Below are 23,575 nucleotides of genomic sequence, written 5' to 3' on the forward strand. Positions count from 1 at the left end.
TGTATGAGCTAAAGATATAATATATTTCGTAATATAGTCGAATAACTGCACATTGTACATCTCTTCGTCGTCTATTAATCTAAGGTATAGGAATTACTAATGAGTATAAAGCCGATACAACGATGTAGTTAAGAATTCCGGCTCTTGTGCTGTTTGTTAGAGGATTAAACAAATGAGTAAAGTGAAATAGCGTGTAGATCAGATTTACCGTTAAAGTAGATGTAAAAATGAAGTCGATTTATAACGAAGCCAATCGTAATTTACAAAGACATTTAAATTTATTATCAATATATAACAAATATACCGAAAACACACTGAAAGAATAAACAGAACAAGCGTTAAAAGGTAAATTTGATGAACACTAAGTTGATGTTACGGTGGTGAGGCCCTAGGCAAAAGAAGTATCCACGCTGCATACAGTCTCTACCCAAACAAGAATTCATGCAATAGACCACATAACAAAAAATCAAAAAACAAAAATATAGACACAGTGGAAGGTTTACAATACAGTTTTTACGAATTGGAAATACGTTACTAAAGGCCACACAAAAGCTGTACAAAAAAAACGCAGCGTTGACTAAATCGGAACACGAATCATTCATCCATCCTATGGATATCTACAGCTCAATTCGAGCCCTAGCCTCTCTCAGCAAACCTCTCCATTGGTTACAATCTGTAGCTATTCACCTTCTCGATCCACTGCCAAGAAGGAGATTTCTTGCGTTTTCATCCACATTATCCTTCCATCGCTTTCTCGGTCTCCCAATAGGTCTCTTCCCTTACATTTTTGCATTTATCAGTCTTTTTGGAAGCCTCTTTTCTTCCATCCTAAATACAATGGAAAGAAAAATCCAGTGAAAACAAATACATGTACATATTAAGCTTGTACATAAGGATCTAAGTTACATATCTAGAATCCAGTAACTTCTTGTCAAGACATTAACTTCGCACAACTGGAAAACCTTACAACAATCGAAGAGCAGATAGAAGATTTATAGATGAACATCAACGAGATAAAAAAAAGATCCATAACATAAAACACGTACAACAATAAGGAATTAGAATAATCCCTAGCATCATAGAAATAGCAGAAGGAGAAAAAAGTCTGCTCCACTATCTTCGCTCGTGTGACTCAGATATTTGAAAGCTCTAGATAAGGATTAATACAACCATTTAAATCCAGTAACACTACTACTTACTAATGTAGTCATATATATCAGATACATACATACTTCAAAGTAAAGCAGGAGGAGGCATATTCAATAAGCCAACACAGCATTGCTACCTTAATTTCTTCACGCAGTCTTCACAGTAGTCACAAAGAAGCGGTATAGAAGTTACAAAATTCAATGAACTAAATTAACAACTGGACAAAATGGTGGAAAATCAACTTAAAACGAATCCAAATCAGTTGATTTTGACTTACTTTACCAATAATATAAATCATTAGATCCTAGTTAAAATAAATTATGTTCAGATCCTACACTAAAACATCGCAAACCATTTGGGTATCACCCTTAATGCAAACATTAGATGGAACAAACTTGTGAAAAAGGAAAAACAAGAAATTAGAGTTGAATACAAAAAGATGTAATGATCATTTCAAAGAAACTGGAAACTATTCACTCATAAAAACTTTTTCCTACACAAACAATTATTCATTAAACCTCTTGGGAGTTACGACATACAACTCTGAGGTTGTATTGCTGAAATCAATATTCAGTTAATACAACGATTCCAAAACAAGGTACTCAGGAATATAATAAAACTCCTTGATACATTAGAAATAGTGACATATAAACAAAGAACTAGGAATTAAATGTTCGAAAGGTCTTCGCTAAGTGTGCAAGGAACCACTAAGATAGGTTCTACAAATACGTGTTGAGGCCACCCAGTTCGTTGACATGAATCAATTAGAAGACTCAACAGAACCAAAATCTATAAGGTGGTACACTAGTGGCCCAAATTCTGGAAACTTTTCAAAAATTATAGTTTTGTTATCAGCATTCCTCTTTTTCACAAGACTTATGTTATTTATAAGTTTATCTATAATTTTATTACATCGTTTTATGCTTCTACTTAATATTTAACATCTATTTTAAGGGGGAAAATCCTCTAAAAATTTAAAAACAAATAAAACAACAGCCGTTAGCTATTAGTAGATATATTTAAAAAAATGGTACAATGATTATTATCAACAAAATTAGTATTTGGTAGGATAACCTTTGTTTTTTAGGACAGACTCAATTCTGCGAGGCATGGAGTTGACGAGACGAGCCAAATCTCATGGTGTAATAACTCTAAACCAGTTTTGAATAATGGCTTCTATCAGTTCTCTCTTGTTGCTTGGGTTTCGGCGTGATACTAAGACTTTCAGCCTTGACCATAGATTTTCTATTGGATTTAGATCGGGACTATTTCCAGGCCAAGGCAGAACAGTAACATCATGGTTTCTCAACCATTCCATGGAAGTGTTAGCCGTATGAAAAGGCGCTCCATCCTGCTGGAATTATTACTGCTAAACGTCCAACTCCATTAGTGGTCATGCAAGCCCATACCATGACACTAACAGGATGCTTCATAGTGACCGTAGTACACTGGGGCAAAAGGTCTTCTCCCGGTCGGCGGCGAACAAACTTCACTCCGTCACTCCCAAAGATCGAGATTTTGGTTTCATCATTCCAAATTACTGTACTCCATTGTTCTTCTGTCCACCCTCTGTGTGCCAAAGCCCAATCAATGCGTTTTTGCCTCTGTTTTTTGTTCAGGAGCGGCTTCTTTCTAGAAATTCGTGTTCGCAATCCATTTTCACTCAACTTTCTTCTAATAGTGCGGTCCGATATTTGTAATCCAGTTGATTTGACAATACCGTTAATATCTTTTGCGGATCTGCGACGATCTTCTAAAGAAAGTTGGCATATTCTACGCACATCGTAGTGACTAACTTTGGGTTTTCTGCCAGATCTTTTTGCTGATTTTGTTGTTCCACGTTTGCAAACTTTTATTACACCTGATTTTGTGGCGCCACCACCCAATTTGTTTGCTATTTCTTGGTAAGTATAACCTTCTTCTCGAAGGCTTCTCGAGAGCTTTGGCTCTCTTTCTTGGCGACCAGTCAACACGTTTTGGGTTTCTGGTTGCCATTTTCGTTGAATCGACGCTGATGAATTCCTCTCCGACAATTAAACAATATCACCTTAGTAACAACTACCTGATGTCACTAATAAACACTGGAAGCCGCACGAAACTGTACTAAAGGCCACCTAACCGCTTCCAGTTGGGTTGTTGACTGACTAGCAAAACCCTGACGCAATACAGTATTGCTAATGTTGCCATTCACAATTTCGCTTGAATCTGGTTCCATATTTTATTAAATAATGACGTTACGAAAAAAAGAGTGAGAAATACATAAAATATTATGCAGGAATATAAAACAATAAAATAAAAATGTAATTGTAATGGTAAACTATATAAATCATGATCATGAGACGAGTCTTGCTAAAAAAACGATAATTTTTTTAAAGTTTCCAGAATTTTGGCCACTAGTGTATAGCGAAATGGGTTCGCAAAAGCAGAGCAGATAAGATTTTATTACTAAATGGATTTTAATATCAAAATTTAAATAAAAGACAAACAATAACAGGGTATGTTCGTTTAAAATATTACAACGAAAATTTGTAAAACATAAATGGTGTGGTAGAAGCGTACTATAATCATTTCTTAATGAAACAGTTTGATACTAATAAAACAATTTGTGTAGGAGTACATGGATAGCGCTCATTTCATAAGCAATTACATTGTACGGGTAGGTGAGAAGATAAGTGGATAACCGATGCGATGTCTACAAGATATACAGTGAGGTCCTAAAGTAATGGATAAATTCATTTTATACAGTAGTAGGAATACAAATGGAAAATCTTGGAAAAAAATGAAAACAGGTCAAATTTTATATATGAAAATATATCATTTTTCAATGATATTATTCAAATGTATTTTGAACTCCCTAGGAGTAATAGTTACCCCTGAAAAAATTTTAAATAAAAAGGGGTAACGTGTGATACAGCGTTTAAAAGGGTTTTCATTGCTCTATTCAGCAATGTAAATATTTTTCTTGTTTGTATAAGGATAGTCAAGAAAAAAATTATTTTATTTCATTCCATCAAAAAGCCATCGAGTCGAATATCTTTCACGATTGACTGGTCTATTGGTTGTTTTGTTGTCAAAAAAGTAACATCGGATATTTTTATATGACATTTATATATCACAAAAAGATTAGACGTATTTAAAATTAATATTAGTTCACTGGAACTCCTTTCATTAGGAATTTTTAAAAATTAGTCTAAATTATTTTAAAATGATCTTAACTAAATCCCAGAGAATTGAAATATTATTATTGATTGGAGTGAATGATAAAACAAGAACGCATTCTGAGGTATGCAGATTTATTTAATGAAACGTATCCCGAACAAATTCCGAGAATTTGGAACTGTCCAAGATCTTCCTAAACTGCCAGATCAAAATTGAATGATCCAAAGAAATTGGATTTATTGTTAACTGTTGAGGAAAATCCACATAAACCGACAAGAGAATTGGCTGTTGATGAGAATATAAGAAAAACTTGTGTATTGATAATTTTGAAAAACAATAAATACCATCCGTATAAAATTCAACTACTACAGGAACTAAATGAAGATGATCCAAATCGTAGATTACAATTTTGTGAAGTAATTACAAATAAATGCCAATGGAATCCGATGTTTCCCAAAAATATTCTTTTCTCAGATGAGGCAACATTTACCCTACATGGAACCGCACTGGATGAGGGAAGGTCAGCCTCAGTATCCGAGAAAGTTAACGTTTGGGCTGGCATATTAAATAACACAAAAAAGACAAAAAGGACAAGAACACACACTTGAACAACATCTGCATGGAAATAGAAGGGCATAAAACCAAAACTGAGACCAGAGACATGTTTAAAAAAATAAAGCAGATAACACGTACCTTTACACCAAACTACCTTGCTATCAAAGATGATAACGGAACTCTACTCACTTCTAAAAAAGATATTTTACACAGATGGAAAGAATACTGTGGACGACTGATGATGGAGGAAAGCACAGACGCCCCATCACAACAAGAAGATGCCAGTTTTGTGACGGAACCTGACGTACTCAAAAGTGAAGTTGAAGCAGCAATTATGAGGCAAAAAAGTCAGAAAGCTGCCGGTCCAGATAACATACCTATTGAAATGATTTGGGCCCTAGATGACGTTGGAGTGGATATAATACATCAAATTTGTCAAAGAGTGTGGGAGACAGGTAAATGGCCTGAGGATTGGACACAATCACTATATATTCCCATACATAAAAAGAGAGCGAAAGATTTATGTAGCAACTATCGCACAATTGCTCTAATTGCGCATTGCAGTAAGATACTCTTACACATAATTCTCGAGAGGATAAAGCCCTTTTTACTACCTAACATTGCGGAGGAACAAGCTGGTTTCGTCCCCGGACGTGGTATTAGAGAACAAATTTTAAACGTACGGCAGATTGTAGAAAAATCCAGAGAATTCAACATCACAACATATTTGTGCTTCATAGATTATAGTAAAGCTTTCGATTTGGTCAACTGGAGTAAAATGTGGCAGGTTTTGTCTGAAATGGGAGTCCCCAATCATCTGATACTGCTAATTAAAAGCCTGTACAATAACAATTATGCCAGAGTTAGAATAAATGGGGAACTAACCGATAGTTTCAGGGTCACAAAGGGCGTGAGGCAAGGCTGCATACTAAGCCCAATTCTATTTAACATCTATGGTGAATGGATAATGCGGAAAGCTACTGAGGACTGGAACGGTGGCATCACCATTGGCGGGAAGAAGATTTGCAACTTGAAATATGCAGATGATACTACTATCCTCGCTAGTTCTGGAGCTGAATTGATTCACCTGCTACAACGGATAGAAGACGTAAGCTTAACGATGGGCCTTAAAATAAACAGAGATAAAACGAGAATCGTGATAATTGACAGAGCTAACAACAATCAAAATCATCTGGTCATGATAAACAATATCGCTGTTGTAGATAAATTTGTGTATCTGTGCTCGTTAATAACCAACAAAGGAGGCTGTACTGAAGAAATAAAGCGGCGGTCAGCAATCGCAAAAAGCGCTATGGCAAAATTAACAAAAATTTGGAAAAGCCATGAAATAACTACCGATACAAAAGTGAGACTAGTCAGAAGTCTAGTTTTTCCAGTTTTTACTTATGCATCGGAATGCTGGACCCTTACTGAGAAAGACAAAAGGAACATAGATGTATTTGAGATGTACTGCTGGAGACGAATGCTGAGAATACCATGGGTGGCCCGAAGAACAAATGAATCCATACTGGACCAGCTAAACATAAAGAAAAGACTAAGAACACAAATATCAGAACAAATAATAAGCTATTTTGGACATGTGCTTCGAAGAAATGGTCTTGAAAAACTTACCATCCAGGGAAAAGTAGAAGGCAAAAGAAATAGAGGTAGATCTCCCACACGATACACGGACCATATTGTTGCTACCATTGGCGCTCCATTGTCAGAATGTGCTAGAATGGCAGAAGATAGAAAAACGTGGAGGAACATTGGGAAATTTAGCTAATAGCTTCATGATATCACGATACCTGCATCATGTCAACGACTAAGAAGAAGATTAAATAACAGAATAGTTGGACCATACGTCTTTGAGGGTACAGTAACTGGGCCGAGTTATTTGGACTTTCTAAAAAATGTTTTAGCACCTGATTTACGACAACGCTTCCCAGATATTGTTAACCCCGCAGAAATTAACAGAAACATGGTTTCAACTAGATGGAGCTCCACCACATTATGCAGCAGCAGTACGAATATTTCTTGATCAAACTTTTCCGAATCGTTGGATCGGTAGACGACATTTAATGGCCACCCCGTTCTTGCGATCTGAGTCCACTGGATTACTGCTTGTGGGGCTATTTAAAAATAAAAATCTACATGATGAAACCAACCAATATTGATGACTTAAAGCAGCGCATAAGAGATTAATGAAATCACCGCAGAGATGTTGCAAAATGTTATATAATTTTTTCCTTGACTATCCCTGTACAAAAAAGAAAAATATTTACATTGCTGAATAATAGAGCATTAAAAACGCTTTTAAATAATGTATCACACGTTACCCCTTTTCATTTAAAAATTTTTCAGGGGTAACTACTACCCCTAGGGAGTTCAAGATACATCTGAATAATGTCATTGGGAAAGTGTATTTTCATATATAAAAAATGACCTGTTTCAGAATTTTCCATTTGTATTCATAATATTGTATAAAATTAATTTATCCGTTACTTTAGGACCTCACTGTATGTACAGATTACATAGATATAGAGACGCATGTAAAAGTATACGTATGAAACCACTTACTTAAATTAAAATGAGAAGTGAGACGGACAGGGGAAAAAGTTTTACGAAAATAAAAATATTTCCTAAGTTATAAATGCCGTACAAATATGTTTGGCTAAAAAGTCCCCCCCTGAGTGGTAAATTTATCTTACCCATGACTTACCTGTAACTGCCGATAAGAATTGACGGATAGTATTTAAAGTATTACATATTGTAGTATTGTTTTGGTTTTGGTTGAGTTTACCGAAATTACAAGCTGATTATAGCGGCAAATGTCAAACATGGAACAAAAAATTTCGGTTTAGCAGTGTTGGCATGTTTTTATAATGTATATGCTGTATGCTTCAATGCTTCATTCAAATATAAAGAGATAAAGAAAAAAGAGATAAAGAAAAAAGAAAGAAAGAAAAAAAAGAAAGAAAGAAAAAAAAGAAAGAAAGAAAAAAAAAAAAAAAAAAAAAAAAAAAAAAAAAAAAAAAAAAAAAAAAAAAAAAAAAACCAATTGGAAGCAATTCAAAAGATTGCATCAACTACATGGATCGTAGTGGTGTATACAAATTACAGTGCTCTGATTGTGATGCTACATATATAGGTAGAACCTGTAGATCATTAACTTCCCGTTCCCTAGAACACACTAAAAAAGAGAACACTTCCACCTTCTCACAACATCTTGCACAACATAAACATACCCTCAACATACCAGAAGACGTCTCTTTGTTACATAATATACCCCAAAAAATTTTCTAAAATTAGATCTATATGAAGACTTGGAAATAGTCAAGGAAAAGCAAAGAAGCCCCAACTGCGTTAATCGCCATGTATCTTTCAACCGTGACTTTCAACCCTTACATCGACAACTCTTCTCATAACCCACACTTCTCAAATTTACCCCATCTTCTTTATCTGACCTTCCTCTATAAACGTCAACACCTTAATCCTTCTCAACAATTGTTGCTTTTAAAACAACCATTCTCTCTACACTACTGTCACAACACTCCCTCCAAAAGAATTTTTTCAGCCCCCTATTGTTAACATCATATCTATTATACCTCACTATTTCATTACTTTACAATCTTCACGTTTACATCATATTCCTGTCCATTCTTTTTTCTTTTGCTAGTTCTCTGTCTTTTCATATATCTACCATCCACTCATTAGTTCTAAACTCAGTAACCATTTAAACACAATCCAGCAATTCATCAGAATTCACTTTCTCCTACTTTACCTAAACCCTTAATCAACCATTGCTCCCCCCTCTCTTAGTCAACAACTTAGTACACCATACTCACAAATAAAATTTCAGGCTTTTATGTATCGAATTTAATATAACCAAAATATATTTTGTTCAGGGTGCTAGATGCTTTAAGCATGAAGGACCTCTATCATCTCTAATTTTGTTGATTAACTCATTCATTTTCCTTTAACCCACTCTCCTTTATTCTTTAGTCATTTCATTTACTTTTATTCCTGCCAAGTCTCTGAGGATCTCAGCCTTTTCAAATTTTTTAAATTTAATCACATATATTGTAACTTTAATTCCTTCAGCCGGAAGATTTTCAATCACTTTTCTCAATCTATTGGACCCACTTATATTAAAAAAATTTTTAAGATACAAGCAGCATTAAACAATTTCATCTAAATACGAAGTCTTACATTAGCTACAAATATATAATATTTATTTTTCCTTGTCCTAGATGTAAGCAACATAAAAGGACATTTCCATATATTTCAGCTAATTCGTCACAAATTTCACCTTTTAGACCACACTCCATACGATATAGAGTAACATAAGCTGCCTAATGCATACGTCATTCTCTTAAACATGACCTTCAACAACACCAGTAATTTACATCTTTTATATCCAATATTAAATAATTATAGAAAAATTTTTAAATCCCAACACCTGGATTGCTGTTATCATTTTAACATCATCAAAGTTTTTTAATCTTTTGGCTGTAGTAATATAATGTTTTAACTAACATTGTTTCATGGTTCATTGACATTTTGTTTTTGACACCGTTCATGGGTATCTTATCAATCAGTTGCCAGCTGAAGTCCGTTTGAAGAGGTTTACTCTCCGGACACTGGAACTCACTTAAGCATGGGTGTATGTTACCTGAAGTAAAATCTAATTAAAATATTAAACATCATATAATATTATCAACATCATGTACACTCTTTGGTAACACACTACATTTTAAAGGGGTTTTACCCAAATATTTTGGTGGCTCAGGCATGGTAACCTGTAAGTATAACCATTTTGTTTTTTTAACCTTAGTCAAAATTTTAAACCACGTTTGCTGTAATTAAATGGTTTATACTTATTTTAGGTATTTTAACCTGATGATGGAACGGTTGTTCCGAAAACGTTCGTGTTTTTAATGTTGCCCTTTTAAGGGTTTTTATAAAATAAAATATACCCACATACAAAGACTAACCTCTTTTTGTTATACGTGGTATACAGCCAGCTACAGGAATTATTTTCCTTGTGGATTTTAAAGAGATAAAGCTTTAGAAAAGTACATTTTGATTATATTATGTTATGAATTCTGCAATTTTTGAGCAAGAGACAAATATTTACTCGTTATTGTATTATATAAATTAAAAATTGCAGAATTCATAAAATATTATAATCAAAATGTACTTTCTAAAAGCTTTTTCTCTATATATTTGTAGCATACAACATATGCATTATAAAAACATCCCAATACTGTCAAACCGAAATATTTTATTTCATGGTTGACATTTGCGGCTATATTCAGTTTGTATTTTCGGTAAACTCAACCATTGTTTTATAAGTGATTCATGTTGGGTCAAATGACCCATTAAAAATCTTTCATGAGCTTAAGAGAATAGCTTGTCAAAAACTCCTCAATTATTGGAGAATGTGTTCAAACTATCCTGGTGCCATAAGCGATTAAAATTAGTGGACAATATCTGAAATATTTTGTTTCTTCAAAAATTTTGAAAGACGGCACTGAAAATCGTCGTTGCTTTAACAGATTATGATTCATATTGAATATTAAAAGTACTATCTTAAGTACCAAAATAAATATAGCGATTTGTCAAACCCTTCTGTAGGTGTCACGTGGGATTTATGGACAATAAAATCAAAATTTGTACATTCAGATACTTGTTTCCAAAAACGAACTGATGGTTCCGCGTAGGAAGTACTTTTATTATTTAGTTTGGTCACCAGACGATCCAACATTAAATAAATAGCACGTCTTGCTACTTTGGCAGCAGAAAAAAATAGCGTAGGTTAATGGGATTGTATATTTGCGAAAAGAAATTGTTGATACAATAAAGTCTCTTTTTATGCGATTTTAAAGTTGTTTATTTCATCCAAAAATTTCTATTATTAACTATTATAATTAAATATTAACTATTCTCCTCCAGATGTCAGTAAAGTGAGCCTTTGCAATTCGGGGATTCCCTTGTTAAATGATGTCTCTATTACATCATTGAGAGTTTCGTATTAAAAGGTATAACTTGTTATTGTTTTAAAATAATTTTTCTCTTAGCGGTGGTTCGTTTTATAATAAGTTGTTTAAAATTTCGCTGATTCCAAGTTGCAGTATAATAAGCAGCACGGTTTTCGGATTGACACGTTTCAAGTAAGTGTCGTAGTTTTATTTTTCATCAGAAGAGGTTTTTGCCATCTCAATATCGGAAGTCTATTTTTTTTTATTTTTTCTTTTAAGATTTTATTTGACCCAATAGAGAAAAAAAATATCAAAGACAATCAATTTTGTTGGAAACGAAAATTTTTTGTTTTTGTCTTGGTTTTATGTAATTTTAGAAGACTTTAGAAGGACGTATCCCTACTTTTTCCAGGCAAGTAATTTTTTTTTATATGCGCTTTCGTGTAGAACGTATCGACCGCATAAAACGAGCCCTTACTGTATATATTATTATATGATGTTTATGACAGATATAAAAGCATTACAAAAATGTTTTTAATTTAAGCGGTCTATGTGACTTTTGAATTTAGTGTAATATTTAACAATCTTATAAACTTTAAAGAATACCGAATAATCAAATTGCTCAGTCAAGTGTGCAAACTGTTTATAAGAATTATTAACAACCGGTGGACTTAAAAAATAGATAATTACTAACCGGTAGAACTGTGTACCGCAAAGGAAATAGTACATCAGCCCATCTGCTGACAATGAGAACATGGCGACTTCGACAAGCAGATATAATATCGCCGAAGCTGTTTAATCTACCCCTAGAAGTCTTCAAAACTACAAATTGGTCAACATATGGCATTAATGTTAATGCCACCAAGTTAAATCACCTCAGATTCGCTGACGGCATCGTGATTATAGCAAGCACACTCGAGGAACTACAAACTATGGTGGAGGAAATCGGAGACAGTCCAAGGATATATCTACCTAGGTTAAATTCGAAACTAGACAAAGAAAAAGAAATGCGGAAACCACTAGAAGAGCAAGTTTGGCAGGTCCATTCTTTCCTCCTGTCTTGAGCAATCCTGGAGGTATTCCATCACATCCAAGGGCCTTGTTATTTTGCGCAGTTTGATTGACCACTTGATCGAAGAAAAAATAGGAAGACTAAAAACATCATGGCTTGATAGAGTCCAAAAAGCAATGCCATAGGGAGATCTAAGACCAGAGGACTGAGCCGATAGGGGTAAATGGGGACTGGGCCGATAGACGTTAATGGAGGCTGTGAACCAAAAGGCGCAAGACGTTATAAACGGGCCATTATATATGACATCGTCCACTTCCGATACCGATGGGTGGTCCAGAAGAATTGTAGAAAGCTGTTAGATTTGGTATAGCTTTCCGGTCATCGGGATATACAATTTTAATATCTTTTCCTGTCCATGAGAATTTCATTTTTGTTTGTTAATATTTTGTTAACTACTCTATCATCTAAGGTTTCTTGCTTTTCGCTTACAATTGCCAATGACTTTTTGTGTTCGTTTGTTTAACAATCATCTTCATATTTTTCCATTATTATTCTATAGTGTTTCGAAATTTTTCTCTATGTCGGTTTTAAGCTGTCTCTTCTTATTTTTCCTTAAAGCATTGATGTTATACCTTTTTATTTTTTTCTGGGACTTTATTTTTCCCGTAAAGTTTAAGTCCCCTATTAGAAGATTGTGGACTGAGGCAATTTTACTCCAGGATATGCCGTGAACAGGGTCACGTTATTTTGAAGAAATCTATTGATTATAAAATAATCGATTTCATTTCTCACTATCTGTTAAAGAGTATCTTGGGAGTTTTCCGTGAGCAAAGTTGTGAATGCAAATCGTAATAGGTATTCTTAATGGTTAGTTGTTCTTTCATTTAAAACTGTATTAACCTTTTTTTCCGTTTATTTTTTATAATTCATATAACATAAGTAGTTAATGACCATCTTCAGAAGAGCTACTTTTATTGCACTTACCTCGTATGGTAGATGTTCTATTCTGTGAAATCATCAATCTATTAACAAACCAATACAGCAAGAACAATAAAGTGTTGTTATCTTAACACAATTCTGTAAATTCCATATAAGTAAATACAATTAACAAGTTACTCGGACAACTAATCAGTCGAGCTGAAATAAGTAACGCAGTTTTTAATTGTAGAAATACAATAGAGTTCTTCTGCAAAAGGCGAAAACTAAATGTTAAGGAAAAAATTGACAATGTTAAAGATATCTCGGTTTCAGGAATTCTCAGAATGTACAAGAATTAAAGACATAATTTGCTTGTCCAAGATATGAGAAAACATTTAAGATGCTGGTTGTGTTTTCTCATTAACTAAGATGGATCAAGAACAAAAATATGTACGTAAAAAAATATTTTACAGCTCAATGACTGCGTTCAAGGCTAGTTGTAATTTATTTCTCGTATTTATCGAATTTATGTAGTAGAGTAATTGTGTGCGCAGGGATTCCAAAGGATGATGGAAGATGTTGTAAAAAAATTTTACAAATATGGCCTAAAACTAAATTATAATACAAAAATAATGATCATTAGTAATAACACCAACAGAGAAACACTCAAATCACAATAAACGATACACAATTAGAAAGAGTGGAGAAAATATTATATCTGGGCTGCAATATTAAGGACACCTGGGGCCACACGATATAAAAACTCGTATTGAAATAGCGAGAAATTGTTTTAATGGTCGTAAAAATAATCTATGTAACCCTGTGTTCCTTTATCTCTAAAAATACTTATTCTGTGAGGGCAAAATAAAGTTCTCAATCCAGTTCATAGTTTGTTGATAAGGAGAACCCAAGAATAGACAGAAAGAAACCGTTTTATAAAAGAAAAACTTATTGTAAATGTCCACATTTTTCAGTAACTTCGCAAAGATACACGCAATGTTTCGTATCTGAGCCCCTATTGGATCTTATATAACATATATAACAACGTATCTATGTTAAGTTATGTAAAATAAATGTATCTGTTACTAAATAAATAAATTCTAGGCAGTGGTCTTAAAATCAACTTTTAAGGCTTCAAAACAAAATTTCGATTGAATTCAACTAATTAAATTAAAGTGTACTTATATAATCATCACGTTCAACCTCGTAATTTATCGATTCTATCTAAAAATTGTAATATCAAGAGCAAAATATTCAGCCGATAAATAAGCTTACAAAATCTATTTTTACCTAATCCATCACGTAACACGTCACCAAATCCAAATATAAGTGGATTTATGTATGTGTGTTGTCAATAAAATGAAGCAAATGAGAAATATCGAAATGTTTTAAAATGATATAAATTAAATAAGTGGCAAAAAGTATATACAGAGTGGGGACCCAACAATAAAGCAAAATAAGTGTATTATTAAATGACTTATATTTATATATAAACGAGGTTCCTACAGCCTCTGTCTCTTCTCGCATTTCGACCGCCATCGTTTTCTGTCCATCCATTCGTCTTCTTTGATGGCTCTATCTCTCATTATGTGCCGTACATTTTCTACCCAGGCAACTGAAGGCCTTCGCCTTCTTCTTCTTTGTTATGGTATGTAATTTAAAGCTTTCTTTGGCCATCTATCTTCATTCATTCGCTTCACGTGACCATACCACACTAGTTGTCTCGTTTCTTCTAATATCTTCATTCCTGATATGATCTTTTTTGGATACGCCACACGCTCTCCAGAAAATCCATTTCTACTACTTCTATTCTTTTTCTATCTTTTTCGTAATCTGCCAAACTTCTGAAAATGACCAAAAAATCTAATTTTAAAAATTTAATGCTTATGCTATTAAATGGTCAAAAATAGCAGGAATCACGTATCAAGAATTCTCGGAAATTGTGAATTCGATCATTGGTGGCGCATAAGGAAATAATATTAGGGTGATGTTGTTTCACATCAACTCTACCTTAACTGCATTCCCTTGGTACGGAATATTTTTCCCGGAGCTATTTTTGCATTTCATCCTCTCTGCTTTTGGAAGTGGGAATCTGTTCAATACGGCGACTATGCAACACATTGCAGAACATATTGAAACCATTGTTCGAAACGATCTGCATTCATGTCCTCATGTCACTGGTTTTTTTTTATAAAACAACTAAGCCACTGTCTTTTAGAAAACCATCTCTTCCAATATGAGTCACTATGAGTCGCTGTCCTTTACCTATCGGTCCTCGAAATCCTTGGAAAAATACTTCAACAAAAGTCTGCCGACCTTTTGTTATAGTAGTGTCAGTCCACACATTTTTAACAGTATGTACAGCATTGATTCAAGTTTCGTACAGATTTTTCTACTTTGTTCACCAAAATTCTGACATTTTACGCAGATGATTGCGACGCCATGTAATGATTTCAGGTTTCTCTATCAATGCTGAATTCCTGTTGTATTTGGCATACATTTTAATAAACTCCCATTTGTGTAACTTCTTACGCAAAGTTCCACGACTCATTTGGGAAATTACTTCATTAGTATTTAATGCAGAAAAAATTTGTCTAGAGTAGAAATTTCCTTATTAAAATAAAAAGAATGAACTGCACGTCTTATTTCTGAATTTATGTTCATTCAATTCAATTGGTCTTCGACCTCGTAGATGTGTCTGTGGAACCTGAACATCACCTGAGCGTTGTTTTTGAAGGACAATCATGTAAACAGTGGATGACCATAATTCTGTCATACTTACACAAACGACTTCTTGCCTCATCGCCGGAGACGTTTTCCTCAAATACTCATACACATTAGACACTTTGTTTTAGCTTCAAGTCCTAACAGTTTGCGAGAACTTTTCACATTTATACTCTCCCTGTTAATACTAGCTTCTAGTAGTAATATTTAACAAAAGCAATATATCGTTAAACACAAAGACTGCTATATACTTCCAACACTTCTTCTTCTTCTTCAGCCTGTATTAGTCCACTGCTGGACATAGGCCTCTTCCATTTGCTCCATTGATTTCTACTCTTGGAAATTCTCATCCAATGCTTGCCCGCGACTTGTTTGATATCATCTGCCCACCTCTTCTCTGGTCTGTCTACTCCTCGCCTGTTCTCTCTTGGTCTCCAGTTTGTTAATCTCTGTGTCCATTTTTCGGGATTATCTCGGACAATATATACGATCCATTGCCACTTGAGCCTTGCTATACGTTCTGCGACATCAGTAATCTGTCGCAATAATGTCGATATTTCGAATCCTGTCTCTCAAACTAATCCCTAGCATGGCCCCCTGCATCGCTCTTTGGGTTGTACTGAGCTGCTCTAAGGTTTTCTTTGTAAAGGCCATGGTCTCCAGTCCATATGTAGTTACAGGCAAAATACATTTGTCATAAACCCTACGTTTTAGACACATTGGTATATCTTTATTCTTCAAGACAATTGTATGCGTCTTTTTATTTCGGCTACCTATATATAGTATTCTACATTTTCAAGACTGACGTTGTCAATAACAATATTAGTTTGTAAATTACTCATTATTTTTGTTTTCTGAAGGTTCATTTTAAGACCTATTTTACTTGACTGCTGATTTAATTCCTTGAACATTTGCTCCAGTTCCTTGATATCTGTACTAAATAATACTATGTCGTCCGCAATCCTCAAATGACTCAAACGTACACCATCAATGTTTAGACCTTTTTGCTCCCAGTCGAACTGTTTGAATACATTTTCCAATGCTAAGGTAAAAAGCTTTGGAGAAATAGTATCACCTTGTCTAATACCTTCGAATACACAATGTACCTATAACGATGGAAAAATTAAATACATACTGACCATATACGAATCCTTTCTCCGATACAGACACTCTTCGTAGTAAAAGTCATAGAGATAGCTAAACGATACGATAAACGTAAGTGATCACTCTCATGACCTATTTAATTTTTTATTTGCTGGACTATAATAAACTTTGTTTCAATGAGGAAGTCTACTGGAAATAAAAATATCATTTTATTTAACGTTTCGCCTATCCCTTTCTAGTAATTTATCATTTACAAGGGCAAGGTAAAATGTTTTCGGTTTATCTGGTCTATTGATGTCTTCATCAACAACACAGAATTATCTCGTGAGGTTTAGTGAAAAGATATGGTTTGGCAACATTATATCAAGTACCACATACAGATTGAACTAAGAAAAAGAAGAAGCCAACTGCTTCTGAGAAAATAAATAATTTGAATACCATTTAGTCATAATATAAAAGTGTATAAGAGGTCTGTAACTTCTTTAACGATAATGAAAATGTAGAGTTTACAAATAAGAGATGCATCAACTGAAGATGATCTAAGTACAGCACCAAAACTGAAAACAGTAACTAAGGCAGAAAAAATCAAAATATGCCCAATATGAAGCTAAGGATCTATGCATCTCAAAAAAAAAACTAAGTAGGACAGACTACTCATTGAGTACATATTGAGAACTCATATCATATCATATCGTGAGGGTTTCGCGACATGATTAGTTAAATAATCAAAAATACTATGCAATCAATGGATAGAAGCCAATGGCTCTGCACCGAAAAATACAAAGCCATGCATGTTAAATTACAAACCTTGAGAAGTATTACTAGGCACATATTGATTTCCTGGATGAAAAAAAAAGACAGAAAAGGCGAAAACAAATCCTTGTATGACAATGCAATTCTTGGTTGGTTGTATTGAGAGTGTGTAGAGTTTTATAGAAAGATCTCCAAAAAGCTTTTTAAACATTTATACTGAATATCTCGAAAAGTATCGTATCTACGACAAAAATATATACAGGACAAAAATATATACGAAAAACTTTTTAAAAAATTGAATTTTCTTAAAAAAAAATTTTCTTCTGTAAAATTTTTTTTCCCTTATACCACTTTACGAATCAAGAGAGTAGTATTAATTCAATTTTTAAAAATTTTGTCATAAGGGCTGCTGGTGCCCTAAGGGTGTTAATTATGACCCAAACATCATCAAACTTCATGCCACTTAAAGGTTTGTTAGCGTTCGCGATACATAACTTGCAAAAAAAGTCTTAACAGCAGGTCGTGAAAAAGGAAAATTTTGCCTTGGAAATGTTTCGGAAAATTAGAAAAATTCGATTTTCAGAAAAATGCACTATGATTCAACTCTAAATTTCCTTTTTTTTGTTGCTATCTCATATGACATTTTCAGTACACAAAAAGGCAGGGATAAAATCGTGTTCGAACTTACTATTGAAATCCGACGGTCTAACTGTCATAAATTTAAAAAAACATACAGAAGTTAAAACACTTCACCATTGTATTTAGGTATATAAAATAAACATGTAGTTAAAACTTTTACAAGTGTCGTCAAAATTTATACAGTAGCAGCATAACGTTTTCGATCTAATCAGATCATCTTCAGTGCCTTATGTACTTGAAGCTAACAATGAAATTAGTGGCTATGACATCCATATATGGGTTACATCTTTCCAAACTTAAATTATGTGTTGACTCTAGGTCGATGACAATGGATACATTTAATACTTGAGGAACTACATGTCTCTCTGCTCGGTTTTTAACATGTGGTTCTTGTCAGTTAAGACGACACAGACCAACTGGAGTTGGTCTGGAGTTGAAGCAGTTGGTCTGTGCCGTCTTAACTGACAAGAACCACGTGTTAAAAACCGAGCAGAGAGACATGTAGTTCCTCAAGTATTAAATGTATCCATTGTCATCGACCTAGAGTCAACACATAATTTAAGTTTGGAAAGATGTAACCCATATATGGATGTCATAGCCACTAATTTCATTGTTAGCTTCAAGTACATAAGGCACTAAAGATGATCTGATTAGATCGAAAACGTTATGCTGCTACTGTATAAATTTTGACGACACTTGTAAAAGTTTTAACTACATGTTTATTTTATATACCTAAATACAATGGTGAAGTGTTTTAACTTCTATATGTTTTTTTAAACGATGGTATACAGCCAACTACTGGGATTTTCCCATTAATTTTTATTTTAATTGTCATAAATTTCTTTTTAAACATGCTAAATAGTATACTTGGTATCAATGTCGCATGCTAAGTTTGTCAACCTTGTAGTATTTCAAACGATGATTCTACAATCTTTTCCCCCAAAGCATTAGCCTAGGACTTAAGGCTTCTTCTTTTTTAACATTCTCATTTGGTAGTGATATTTTAGAAACAATAAAATCTAAGTCTTAATGTACAGATGTAATTTGGATTCATAGTAACTGTTAGATAACTATTTCCTTTCTAATGTTGTGAATCCTATTATATCCGAGCAGATTGTCTCAAGCAATCAACCAATATTCTTTATTTCATCTAACTTTTACAAGTATTGAAATGCGTCAACTACAATCTATGATCAGTAAAAACTACAAGTAAATAAAAACAGTTAACACAAAAACATAAAAATTGTTAAAAAGATGCCTGCAAATATTCATCTAACGAATAGAAAGTGTTTACCAGAAGTAAGTCCCTAACTGTTCTCTTAAATACATAAATATCTGACTCTTTAACATAATTAGGTAATGTATTATACAAACGAACGTATGTTGGGTAAGGACCCTTGCCCACAACGGTCAAGTACAAGAACAAGCACCTCATTAATTCGCGAGCAATTTCTCCAACAAACTAAGCAATATTGCAAAATTGACTGTACATGAGCAAAATAGTAAAGTTTTAAGATATCTAGGAAGACAAAATTCCTAAGTTGCCATAGAATATAACAGTGCACAGGCAATCTTCCCACTACATAATCAACGTGAGAGCTCCAAGACAAATTAGAATCCAGGTAAACACCTAACAACTTAGTGGAGTGGCTATTTACCACTGACCCATTGTCAAGTTTTACTAATGGACTCATCTGCATAGTAGAAGGTGAAAAGGTTACCATATTGGTCTTTGATCTATGGTCTAGTATGGCTAATGAGTCATACTTTTTACAAGACAGTTTGCTTTTTGTACTACATGAAAAAAATTATTGGAATTTAGTGCAACTGTGGTATCGTCAGCAAATTGAGTGACATAACAGCCTGATTGCTTTTCCACATTTTCTACTCGAACCCTTATTGCATCAGAAAAATTATCTAATGGATTCAGAACCACACATGTTGAGCTATCGTTTATCAGTCGATTTAAATCATTGACGAAAATCAAAAATAAAAGAGGGCAAATGATACTTCCCTGCGGAACTTCGGTGAGGACCCTTTCAAAGTCAAAAAACAAACAGATAACTTTATTACCCTTATCAAAGTTTGAGATAAAATATGATTGCACAGCGCTAGTAGTGCATCTTGCACACTTATACCTTTACGGAAACCAAATTGAGATTTTTCTATAATGTTGTGCTTGTTAATATACGAGAGGAGACGTGTATGAAATGCCTTCTCATATATTTTTGAAAACAGATAAAAGTGATAGTTATCAAATTTTGATTTGTCACCTTTTTTATGTATAGGCACAACTAAAGCAGTATTTAGAATTTGAGGAAAAATCCCTTCCTGAAATGAAAGGTTTACTAGAAGTCTCTGTTATAGACCATGGAGTGTTTACTATTTACTGGAATACTCTAATCTGAAATTTTTCGAATTTTATTCTGCTTCGAAAATGAAATACTTCTTTATATAAATTTAAATTACTCCATGATACATAAAAACAAATAGAAGGCGTGCTGACTATTCTGTAATTTAATGTGACTTCCTAGAAGAAATTAAAGTAGCATAATTCGTTATTAATGAATCACTCTGTATAATTAGATATGAAACACAAACCACCGACTAACAAGAATGTGAGGCTTGCGGTTATATTTAGGTTAAATTTTTCTTAGGAAATACGATGATGCTACGAGATAACTTTTGCATTTTGCAAGTTAGTTCCAACATGAGTCTCTGACCTTCAGTATACGCCTGGGGGCCATTTTCTGTAACACTTATAAGCTTCGTTCTGTAATTAGCTATGGGGATTTTATAAAATGGTCACATTTGTAGGCAGTTACAATAAATTTGCGAATATTTTCTTAGTAATGTGCAGTTTGATGTTTTGTTGTCAGCCATATTTGGAATTCCCGGTCAGTTAATGACTATTTTTAGATGATTTGTTCGCATACTAGATACGTCGTATACTTGCAATTACTTCCAGGTCTTTGTCTTTAATATTTATTATGAAAATAACCTTCTTAGAAAAGAACAGTGAAAAGCTTGTATGCTGTATTTTGTTATATATGTCTATCTATCTACGTCAATCAAATACAATATTTCTTATGGAAGTTTTATAGGTGCAAATCTGATTACGAGCGCATTAAAACAATCGTATATGTAAAAGAAGATACTATTGAACAAAAAATCACACATGTTCTGTATTATTTAATTGTAAACTATCCGTTAGAGGCAGATTAGTGACCGAGGGGTTTCACTTAAAAAATAAGAGCACCAAGCCGTTAGAGTCGACAGAAAGTACCAAGAAGAATAGCAAAATGGGTTAAACACAAAAACCTTACATGGTTTACGGGAAATATCACGGGAAAGAGTACCCAGAAGATGGTACGAAAGTCCGACATCATCATCGCAAGATGAAATAATAAAATAAACATCACATTATATACTAAAATGAGAATTACATACACTGATATTATGATCAAGGCAGAACTATTAACATTGGTGAAAAATAATCCTATTGAACAAAAATATGTGGTAGACGAAATGGTTAAACTCATAGGTACGTGTGTGCTGAGGTTGCCTCCGTAACATTGTGAGTTAAACCCCATCGAAATTTGGGCGCAAGTAAAGGGCGAAGTTGCGAGAAAAAATAGTACATTTAAGTTATGCGACGTAAAAGTATTGTTCAATCAAGCCTTAAATAATGTTCCAGAGAATAATAGGCAAAATGCTGTCAATCATGTTGATGGAATTATATCCAAGATGTGGCAATTGGATTTTACTATAGATTAGCAATTAGAACCAATTATTATTAAATCCGGAAACTAATTGTCGAAACCAAATTCAGATTTCCGCTTTAATCTGTGCGTTCTAAGAATTGTAAGGCAAAACAGACATTGATAAAGATGTAATTAGAGACATGGGGAATCTAAAATTGCATTCCAAAACATATCTCCTCAACTAAGCAAAAATCCTTGGCGAATTGGTTTCTAGTATTCATAAAGAGTATACCGAAATAAAAGGAAAGACAGTTAAGATTTGATTTCACGTATAGTGCGTTTGTATATCCGCTTATACGTATTTCATCCTAAAAGGAATCTTCGGAATCCCCTCGTATATGTGTTAACTGAAATCCCCTTATGGAGCGTGCTATGTTGGGCGTTTCACTACGAGACAAGATCCCAAATCGCCAGCTACGACAAAGAACAGGAGTGGCTGATGCAGTAGAGAGAGTAGTAACACTAAAATGGAACTGGGCAGGTCGAATGACAGATAATAGATGGACAAAGCGGATACTGGAATGGAGACCAAGAGATGATGCCTACCGAAGCAGAGGTCGTCCACAAACACGTTGGACTGACGATCTAAAACGTTGTCATAGGAATTAGATGCAAGAGGCACAAGATCGAAATAGATGAAAAATTATGAGGGAGATCTATGTCCAGCAGTGGATAAGCGAAGATTGAATGATGATGCATTATAATAACGAAGAATTTTTTCAATGTTTCTTAGTTTGTATCCTTCAATTTATAATCTTTCGTTCTTTTTATGTCGCCGCCGTCGATAATAAATTATTTTATTGTTTATTTATGTCACAGGCGCAAATTCTTCGATATTTCTTTGTTCAAACCGCCCGATATTGCGTTTTCAAATTAATCTACGTCTTAATTTTCGTTGTGTTTTGTTTATTTTAGCGTTTTGCTTATTCTAGTTTATGCCATCAATTTTTTAAGATAATTTCGTCACTCTCAGTGGAGCCGCTGTTAGAGGCAGTAGTTTCGGTGTTGGTCCGAATTTTCATCTAGTTTGTAATGGTTTTTCCTTATTGTTTTTTTTTTATTGGAATTAGTGAAGTTTTTTAGTATGTAGCAGTTCAATGTGTAGTTACAGAGGTTAGGTTTGAAGAGTCGATCAAAGGAGACAGTTCGTTGTTATGAGATGATATAATTTGTTTAAAATAAGTGGAATTTTACTCTTATGTAATATGTCGAATTTAGAAGAGTAACCACTCGTTTCGATGTTCTGAAAGATTTGTGTTAACATCTGAAAAGTAAATAAGATGGTTCCAGTTTTCAAGATTTGCATAAATGCCCCCTTCAACATCGTTTTGTTCCTGGAGCAGTTTTATATTTGGAAGTGCCAGTTTACAACCTCAGGAACTTAAAGTGTTTTTATTCAGTTTTGTTTTAAATTTAATGTTAATTTATGACAGCCCGTTTTAGCATTTTTGATTTGTTTTGTATTCTTTAAAAGAAAGGTTAACTTACATGTAAATTTTGTAAGTTTTTGTAGTATCTCCAACTCCTGGAAATTGTAAACAGATGACACATGTAAGTCTTTTTTGTATTTTTGTATTTTGCAGCTATTGTTATAATATTTTGTATTGTCTTTTTTTGAGCATTCTTGTGTTCTCTATGTTTTGTAACTGTTTGTGGTGACACAAAAATAAATGTTAAATTTTGTTTCTTAACATTTGTTTATTTTTTTTAACTAACCCTTTTTGAGTTTTATTTGAAAAAGATATGTTTTTTATGTTTAATAATTATATCTCCAGTTACAACTAGCTGGTTGTAATAGGTATAATTAGGCACCT

The 23,575-nt window shown here is 33.7% G+C and overlaps 1 protein-coding gene across 31 annotated transcripts in view; it reads right to left on the bottom strand.

Moving 5' to 3' along the window:
* The window catches only part of shot (dystonin-like protein short stop), a 733,882-nt gene that overhangs the window by 431,860 nt on the left and 278,447 nt on the right, over positions 1-23,575 (bottom strand). The window lies entirely within an intron of this gene.

The sequence above is a fragment of the Diabrotica undecimpunctata genome, chromosome 5 (genome assembly GCF_040954645.1).
Source record: "Diabrotica undecimpunctata isolate CICGRU chromosome 5, icDiaUnde3, whole genome shotgun sequence".
Classification (NCBI taxonomy): Eukaryota; Metazoa; Arthropoda; class Insecta; order Coleoptera; family Chrysomelidae; genus Diabrotica; species Diabrotica undecimpunctata.